This window comes from Folsomia candida, unplaced genomic scaffold (assembly GCF_002217175.1).
Source record: "Folsomia candida strain VU population unplaced genomic scaffold, ASM221717v1 Fcan01_Sc005, whole genome shotgun sequence".
Taxonomy (NCBI): Eukaryota; Metazoa; Arthropoda; class Collembola; order Entomobryomorpha; family Isotomidae; genus Folsomia; species Folsomia candida.
In genome coordinates this window covers 9834006-9842953 of record NW_019091197.1, presented here as the reverse complement: position 1 = coordinate 9842953, position 8948 = coordinate 9834006, and the positions used below count along the sequence as shown (strand labels likewise).

The 8948-nt window shown below is 44.9% G+C and overlaps 1 long non-coding RNA gene across 1 annotated transcript; it reads left to right on the top strand.

Moving 5' to 3' along the window:
- The first annotated feature begins 238 nt into the window (after positions 1-238).
- On the top strand, positions 239-5879 carry LOC118435962. Its single transcript, XR_004835080.1, has 2 exons — positions 239-374; positions 5821-5879. It is a non-coding gene; the product is annotated as an uncharacterized LOC118435962 (long non-coding RNA).
- Positions 5880-8948: the final 3069 nt, after the last annotated feature.

Below are 8948 nucleotides of genomic sequence, written 5' to 3'. Positions count from 1 at the left end.
GTAAGTACTAAATACATATATATTTTTTTTGAAATTTTTGGACATTTTGGGAATTATGTCAGAAATAAATTGTGAAAATCATGAAATTGGTTAAAAATAAATGTATATCTAGTATCGACAAGCAGTAAAATGACTATAAAACTAATTTTTATGTTGATAAATTGCAGATTCCGGGTTTGATAACATCTAAGGGTACCCCTTGGGGGGAGAGCCCTTAAGGCTGGGGGGAAGGGGGGATTTAAGGGCCCTCCTTAGAGGTCAAAGGTCACCGGGGGTGTGGCTGTGGGTGGGGTGGGTGGTCTCGGGAACTTGGAAAAATTACTGGAAACTTGGAAATTGCTGGGTGACGTCATCCACCGACTGCCTCACTCCCGGTAAGCAGAACTACAAATATTGAAGCAAAATTATTACTCAAATGAATAAATCGTGATACAGAAATATTGTTTGATATTAATAATAAGAAATCGATGGTTTTTTGTGAATTAATAATAATGAATGAACTTAGTTATAATTTCCGAAGGCATCGAACTGGTGGACCGTAGTTTGGGGCGGAGCACTGGGCAAGGTTGACATCTCGTGGGCGTCGTGACGTGTCGGCAGTTTCTCGGTAGGTGGAGTAGCGTAGATAAGTCGGGGATTTGAATTGGTGCGATTAGCTAATTTAGAAAGATGGCGTAAAATGGTTAGGCCAATCAGGATTAAAATGAGGAGGAAAAGGACAGTAAGGACATCCGACGTGACTTCGATGGTTTCAAGGACAGGGTAGGCGTGGACTCCAGGAATTAGGGGGACTGGAACACAGAACAATTTATAAGTGATCCAAATTACAATAATTACAATCAAAAATAAAATAATTGAAGAACTGTATGACACATAGGCGGCTGCATGAATTTCCAAGGGCACGTGATGGGTGGCAGGAAGTGGTGGCGCGGAATAGTTTGTGTGAGGAATTGATTCATGCCATTCTTGGTTGATAATCTCGTCCAGGGCAGCAAAGTGAGTAGCATTGGTGATGATGGGGGTGCGTAATTTGGTGAAGGGGGCGGGAACAAGATGATGGTAAGACGGATCCCACTGGGTTCGGAGACAAGGGAAGTCGGGCGTCACCAGAATAGAGTCCACGTAGAGTCGGCTGGAGCAAGAGAGTTGTACTTCCAAAAGTCCAATTGTCGGGGCGGTAATATTCTTGTGGGTACTTCGTGAAGTTGGATATAATTTGATGGTGGAATTAGGGGCAATGATTCCGAAGCTGGCTGGTCCCAACTGCAGAATTAGTGGGTGGTACAGCTTAGTGCATGAGAGGTGGCAGTTTTGGTTGATTTCTGAGATGGGGGCACTTTTTAGGAGGGCTCGAATGCAATTATGTTCAGGAATAACAGGAGGATCGAAACGTGGCAGCAAGCAGAGAGCATTTGTTGTCGGGTCACAGTTGAGTGATATGGTCGGCGTGATGGGGATAATACGATGTTTGGACAGGGCAACGTAATTCACATCGATTTTCACTTGACAGACGTCATCGTTGAATAAAAAGGACAGGGGTTGGATTCGTTTCATTTCGTACGTCGTATTCAGGCTCACTAGGGGGATGCGAACAGTCGCAACCACTTTGTTCGGACTAAACAAACAAGTCGCTAAGGGATAGCGAAAAACGTCCTCCAAGTCGCTGGAGGGGATGCTGAGCTCTCTGTTATGTTGAAGTATCTTCCGTTGCAGGACTCGTAGGTCGCGTCGCAGCATCTTCGGGCTAACAATAAAGGGTGGGAGTAGTGACTGCCTGCAGTCGCTAAGGGTCTGGATCCAGTTTTGGTTCAGTACTGTCTGAAATTGGGCGACGGCCAGGGCAAAAAGGGAATGGTGGTCATCCTGGGCTTTGGATTCTAGTCTCTCTTCTTCATTGGCGATATCGCGTAACTCATTGTGAACTACTCGGTCGGTTTCGCTAAGGGCTTTCTCGAGGGCCTGAAAATCTTTGTTAAAAATTTTAGTGGACTCAACTGTGAAGGAATGCTCTGCTGTAAGGGCCGATTGAAGTTGTAGGGTGAAATTATCAAGGTGGTACTCGTTAAGCTGCATGCGGTCGACAGTTTTTTGTTGGGCCACGCCACAGCACCAATTATAAAAGTCGCCAATGATTTCTATGGAACGGCGGTGACGCGTTGAACTGGGGGACGGGAAAATTGGGAGGAGTCGAAGTGCAAGAGAGTGGGTGGCATTCAAAATTTGGCCGATGTCTGTGTCGTTAAGCGGTGTCAAGAGGCGGGTCCACTGGTCGAGGTCAGGGAGATCCATTTCGTAAATCAGAGGAACGGTAGATTCATAGGGAATAATTTTAACATTCGTTGTCAAAATTCCAGTTGAAAGTCGCGTAATTGTTGTTGAAAGTTGGTCTTTCGCACTAGTCAGGCGAGCACCAGAAACAAGTGCAACACAAAGTAGGCACAAAGGATTCATGATCCCTCTTGAAATGTAACTTTCTTTCGTGAACGAAGATTGTATTGGTGTGCAGGTGTTGGTTGTTTGTTATGTGGGAAAACTGGTGAAAGAACCGGTGGCGTAGATTGCGACAGCGTAGATTCGTATGTATGTGCTTGTGGAGAGAGTTGAGGGAAATCAGAGTCGAAGAGAAAATTATTTGTGGGCAACTGAGCTTGTTGCGAGGTCAGTGTGTCACTGGGGGTTTGAGTCGGAGAGCCAGGTGAGGATCGGGAGGAATGTGGTGGGTCTAGAGAAGATAAAACTTCCTCGTCAGCATAGTCAGCATTATCTTGGTGGTCTGCACTCTGAGGAGGGTCTGTACTTGCATCGTGGGAAATGTCCAGAGCAGAAGGGGAGAATGTGCTGACGGTGGTCTCATCAGTCGACCTAGAGTTGTATAGTTTCAGTTTCTCAACATGGGCGGTCTCCGTGATAACACGACCATTAGACATCGTAGCGGAAATTATGTAATTAACGTCAGAAAGTTTTCGCTTAATCATGTACGGGCCGAACCAATACTGCATTAATTTAGCAGCGAGACCCTTCTTTTGGATGTACTTACGGCAGAGAACTTGACTGCCTATAGGAAATTCAATATGCTTGCGTTTTTTGTCATAATAAAATTTTGCAACCTCTTGAGAGTGTTGGATTCGGTCCCACGCAAGTGTCCGAGCAGATCTTACGTGAGAAAGGAATTTCTCCAAACTAATGTATTCCTCAGCAATAAATGCGGATTCCGTGGGAAGGACCACCTCACGGCCGTAGAGGAATTCGAACGGGCTAAAACCAATCGTGGTGTGCTTGGAGGAATTAATGGCAAATGTAATATGAGGCAGCCATGTGTCCCAATCAGAGTGTGATTTGAGAGAATCGGTTAGATAAATTTGAATACAGTCATTTAGAACTGCATGGCTTCGTTCTACTTGACCTTGACTTTGCGGATGGTAGGCGGTGGAGAGCAAGTGCTTAATGCCCAAGGCGGAAGAAAGTTGCGATAATAAATCAGAGGTAAAAATTGTACCTTTATCAGATTGGAGGATAGCAGGCACACCATGGCGGCATATTAGTTTCACCAAAAAGTTGATAATGTCCTCAGTTTCGAGCCATTTGGTCAGGTAACATGATGCGGTAATGATGTATTTTTTGTTGGATTTACTGGCAGGAAATGGGCCAGCCACGTCTATTTGAACACGTTGAAAAGCATTTTTTGGCACTTTTATGCATTGGAAAAGTCCATTGGGTTTAGATCTGGGTGATTTCCGAAACTGGCATTTGGAACAGGTGGCTACATATCGCATTATTTGACGACGCATACCAGGAAACCAATATCGCTGCTTGATTCTGTCGTACGTTTTTGTAAACCCCATGTGTCCGGAAAATGGGCTGTCGTGACACTCATCTAGGACGGAAGGAATGAGTTTTGACGGAATAACCAGGGTTAGACGGTTATATTGGTTATCACGTTTAAATAGTACGTCATCTTTTAGTGTGAAATGCTCATTGATTTTTGTCCTAATTTCAGTTTGTTGATAATTATGGCTAGTTCAGGGTCGTCACCTTGACTGGACATCAAATTAAGAGAGCCAATTGTCAGAATAGGGAGGTCATCAAGCTCATCACGATTTGGTTGAAAATCTTCAGTCGGATAGCGACTGAGGAAATCGGCACATTCATGTTTCTTGCCACTCACATGGCGAATTTCAACTATTGTATAATCCATTAGACAAACAACCATACTTGACAGTCGAGAGTTGAGCTCTTTTTTTGACCCTTGGAGAAGCCAGCAAATCCCGTGGCAGTCTGTGGCGATGGAAAGGGGGACACCATAAATGAGGGGTCGCAGGCGTTTCAGGGCCCAACAGATGGCTGTGAGTTCCAACATGACTGAGGGATAGCGTTTCTCAGCCACGGAAAGAGTTCGTGAGATAAATGCTACCGGATGTTTCTCGCCCTCATAGAATTGGAAAAGTCCGGCTCCTAGTCCATAAGAAGAGGCATCGGTTTCTAACAGGGTAGGAAGGGCAGGGTCAAATAATCTTAGTACTGGTCGTGACAACAGTCGTGCAATGACCGTGTCGAAGGCAGCTTGGTGCTCTTCAGTCCACGTAATTTTCCCTCGGATGGTTGATAAACATTGTAACGGGTGGACAATGCGGGAAAAATTTGGTATATATTTGCGAAAATAACTGAAGAATGCTACTAGTTTCTTCACTTTGTGTCCGGTGGTGGGGGGTTTTAGCTGGGACACACCACGTAATTTCTTCTCATCGGGTTTTGTCCCCATGGCGGAGAGAGAAAAACCGAGTAAATTTATTTCGTCTTGGAGAAAGTCACATTTATATGGCTTAAGAGTGAGCCCTTCGGCGGCAATTCGTTCAAAAATTAATCGTAATTTTTCCAATGCTTCTTCTTCGGTTGCTCCAGCGGAAACTATGTCGTCAAAAAAAATTCTGGCAAACTTCACCCTTAAGGCCGGAAAGTACTTCATCGAGGAGCTCGGCGAATCGGGCGGGGCCATTTGAGACCCCAAATGGAAGAACGGTGGGGGCAAAGGTACCCTCACGGGTCACAAAAGTTGCTTTCTCCTGGGCTTCAGGAGTCATAGGTACCTGGTAGTAGCCTGAGGTAAAGTCGAGACTGGTGAAATATTTCTTGCCACGCAGGGACTGAAAAATATCATCAATGCGAGTTTGTGGCCACTGGATCTTTTTGGTAATACGGTTAAGGGACCTGTAGTCTACCGTAAATCTTTGAGAGGTCAGGTTGCCGTCGTCATCCTTTTTCGGGACGAAAAAGCAAGGAGAGGACCATGACCCACGGATGGGACGTACAATTCCTTGGGCTAAAAGTTTGTCGACGTGACTTTTGATGTCTCTGTGAATCTTTTCTGGGTGATTAAATTGTTGCATTCTAATGGGAGGATGATCTCCGGTGTCAATATCGAATTCTACACGGTCGGTTCGCCCTAATTTGGTTGGGTCCCATGAAAAAATATGCTTAAATTCCGTGATCAGAGAAAGCAACTTGGCTCTCGTAGGAGGCGAAATGTTGGGATTGATTTTGAGTTTGGTCAGATCCATAAGAAAAGGTGGCGGTGAAAGTTCAGCTGCAGCTGCCGGTGGGGGAGAAAGTGCGGCTGGTGGTGGAGAAAGTAGGGCTGATGGTAATGGCGGTGGTGGTGGAGGTAAGGGCCCCGAGGCTGCTGGTGAACTTGTTAGGGATGGCAGAAGTGGTTGGGGTTTGAGGGGTTGTTCTGGTTGTGTCGCGGGAGTCCGCTGAGACGCATCAAGTAATTTCATGTCCATATTTCTGTTTAGTGATTGCATAATTTCTTTGTTATCGCAGGAATGGAATAATCGTTGCGGGGCGCTTGTATACGGGACGGAACCAAGGATAGGAGACATCAAACAGCGAAAGGATTCGTTGCTGGACAGAAGGAAATGTTCTTGAAAATCATGCCCAAGGAGAAGAGGACATGGTGATGAGGGAACGACGAAAAACGGGTATGTCACTTGTTGGGTGCCAATTTTGAGAGGTAGAATGACCAGACCGCAATCTCTAATTGTATGATTGCCAAAATCCGACAGTCGATAAGGTAAATTTGGGTTAATCCGGGGTAAACCAACAGCAAGGGCTTCTGTGATGATTGAGGCTTTAGCACCATTATCGACTGTTGCAGTGATTCGTTGATTATTGATAAAAGTGTCGATTGTTACGGGGCCATGATTAGCAGAGAAATCCTGTAGGTTGATGCGTAAGTCAATCGTATTTTGGTTAAAGGTGACATGTCGGGGTCCAGCAGGATCAAGGGAGGGGGACGATGGACGTAGAATAGATTTTAAAGGCTTGAGGGATGGTGGGCAGATCAATCTGCCCAAAGCCGGGCGTTTCCCGACGGGGGCGGTGAACCGGGAGGGGTACGCGTTGAACGCTCATCCCACTGATGGTTTTCACGTCGCGTGTCGTCACGATCCGTAGTATTATGATGGAAGTTGTCACGGCGACGGGGAGATTCATCATGGCGGCGTTCCTGAAAGTCTGAATTGCGACGCTGATCGCGGGGGGAGTCATCTCGGCGACGGTAGCCACGGTTGTCATTGCGACGGCGGTGGTCACGAGGAGAGTCGTCGCGGCGGCGGTTATCGCGGCGGTAGCCAGCACCGGAGGTATCGTTATTACGATACCCACCATTGCGACCACGCCCTTGGCCGTTAAGTTGAAGGCCATCATTTTCTTGCGACACTCTATAATTCTATGTCCGCGGATGCCGCAGTAGTAACATTCAAATGAGGGGCGTTGTCCGTTAGGACGAGGCGCACGATTATCCTGGGACTGATCTGGGCGAGATCTTGAGCCGTGATTTTGGGAGGGCGACACATTAAGTCGCATGATAGCAGCTTGTAGATCGCTAAGGTGATTAAGCAGACCTTGCATATTCTTAACATTGGTCAAATTCACTCCGAGTGACAGGCCTCCGTCAGTTGCATTATTCACGGGCTTAGGCTGAGCCGTGGGCGGAGCTAGTGGGGTTACTGGGGCCTGGTGGAGGCCAGCGAATGCGTCGAGTCCAACAGATTGAGGGGGAACGGTTGGGGAGATAATCGTTACGGGCGGTTGGAGTTGAGGGGTCAGTGTTTTCTGCAGGCCACGGTCTTCATAATGCTTCACAAGTGACACTAAGTCACCATAAGTCAGAGGAGGTCCTTTGCACTCGAGGAATTGACGTAGGGAAGGGTCCAAATTGTCCATAAGGAGTCGAATGATATCTGGTTCTGCATGGCGTGTGTATTCCTCAGACATTGCAGCGCGAAGTCGTTGCAAGTAGACCGATGCTTTCTCGAGCTCTGGTTTTGGGGACTTTAAGAGGTCCAGGACGGACGTATGATCATCAACCTCCATTGGGCATTTGGTCAGAAAATTGTTAATAAAGGTAGCCCAGTCAATAAGAAAAAAATGATAAAACATGAATTTACGAACACACTTAGCATCAATTGCAAAATCAGAGACGGTCCGAGAAGAGAAACAAAGAACGTAACCAAGAAAATTTCGAAAATTTAACCAAAAATTTAACCCACGCCATAATCATTAAAACTGCTCATAAAGAAGTCATACTTACAGTTAAAATCTTTCATGGTGAAAAACATATCAGAGCATTGATTTCGAAAAGGACTTAATAATTTCGTTAATTTGCGTAACAATTTTGCAGATATAGATTCAAATTTGACGCAAACATTAACAAACTTGTTCCGAATACTTTCAAAGATAGGGACACAGCAAGGACAGGACCAATTTTTTGTGTATAATACACTAAAGTACGATGAATCAGACATAGTAAGACAACATCGTTTCCTATGAAAAAAATTAAAACAATAACAACATTGTAAATATCCTGCATTCCAATCACGGTCCACAAAATCACCCTTCCACAAGACAGTATAAATGATTCCATTGTGTATTGCTTGTGAGGTAAAATCGCGAATGACCTGTCCACACAGATGACATTCCGGACCGAGAGAGTGGTCGAAATCCCAATCCGTATAATCAAGCTTATAGTTTTTTCCATTCATCCATTTTTCCATCCAAAACAATTATTCTTGTTGAGTTGTTAGCCAAAGGGACGATGTCCTCAACAGTTCGGTCAGCAAATCCACCATTCACGACGAACACGTTGGTTGTAGGATGAGCGAGTCGAATGATTTCCTTCTCCTTCCCTGGGGTCAGGGAGGCAGGTTCGGCCTTGAACAGAGTCCCAAGCAGCGACAAGAAAAATGCTTTCACCAGGGGTGAGGAAGTTTAAGTAGAGGAAGGAGCGTAACAAAGTGAGGGGAGGATTGCACTAAACAAATACTGTTACTAAAACTGGAAATCGCAAGTTTTCCGAACTTGATTTCCTTACAAAATTCGAACCCGAGCACTATTGCTCGGGAATGCAAATGTAGTGCAATCTGACCGGGAGGAGTGGGGGCGCAATTTAATATTCGTCTCCACATTGCACTCACAAATTAAAGTTAAATATTTAGAATTTTCAATTTATTATTTTGTTCGTGTGAGGAGAGCGAGTTGTGTGCAGTTGTGACACAACTGTACAACGCCATTCAAAATATATATATGTATCACAAAAGTGTACATCGCAAAACTAGGTGCCTTAGAGCCCATCCAGTTGCGCAAACAATTTATTGGTAGTGTTTAACTAGCAATCTAACTCGACAAAGTAATTTAACACCGCCATGACGACCAATAAAACGATGAATTCTATATACTTCAATCGCGAAATAGTAATCAAGATCCTCATTACATTTTAGATTCTCATGTATTCGAAGGTATTATTTGCTAGAAAAGCTCTTATAAATAACTCTTGACTATTCTGTCAGGATACCTTGTCGCGAAATTTTTACCTTTAAAACTCCCATCAGAATTTCTTAGAAATAAAAACTGCAAAAATTTGCAAAATAATTTGGCAAATTGGGATTGTT